Source organism: Eleginops maclovinus, chromosome 17 (assembly GCF_036324505.1).
Source record: "Eleginops maclovinus isolate JMC-PN-2008 ecotype Puerto Natales chromosome 17, JC_Emac_rtc_rv5, whole genome shotgun sequence".
NCBI classification, from domain to species: Eukaryota; Metazoa; Chordata; class Actinopteri; order Perciformes; family Eleginopidae; genus Eleginops; species Eleginops maclovinus.
In genome coordinates, this window is record NC_086365.1 from 7,186,433 (window position 1) to 7,187,252 (window position 820).

Sequence of the window (820 nt, forward strand, 5' to 3'; positions counted from 1 at the left end):
CGCGACGTCAAGCTAAAAGGACAACTTCAAGGATACAACCGAGTGATGCTTTCAAAATAAAAGCACAACATGATTCAAGAAGAAAAAGTTATTATAGCTAAAACTTTTTTAAAAATATTATTCTCCTTAAATGTTCCCTAATATTTTAAAGTATTTTCAAGTCTGTAAGAACAAACACATCACACGATGTACAGATTTAACAATGCATTACCTGTGAGGAGGAGGAAAACACATTTGATATTTAAGGCGTCTGGTAAACCAGATTATTTACACTGTCTTTAAGTTTGTCTCAGAAAGGGAATAAGTACAACATTCTAAGTTGATATTGAATATTTTTGTCTTACCCTCATACTCTTTTCTCTGCTACTTATGTGGCTTTGACAGTAATTGGTGGAAAAAATACAAAGACAAATGAAAAGAAAGAAGGAGGACATCTCAATTAGGCTGCAGCCATACCTCAAATGTGTCAATGTTTTTAGTGTTTATATAAAGCGCTTCTTTTCACATCTCTTTATTTGCAATTGTTAAGGTTTGATTTAGTTTGTAGATGAAAAAGGGGTAACCAGGCAGCGGACAGTATAATTACTGTTTTTATCGATTTGGTATTTTACATAATATCATACCCTGTAAAGTGTATCCTTATTCGTTTCCGGTTTGTCGTGTATACTTGCCTCTATGCAGAATGCCACCTAGGGACAAATAAAAGTAGTTAAAATTGAACTGAAATGAATTAAAAAGATGAAACAAAAAAATTGAGAAAGCAAAACTATATGAAACAGGTAGACATAATACAGTTTCAGAAAAGATTGACTGTTCTAGT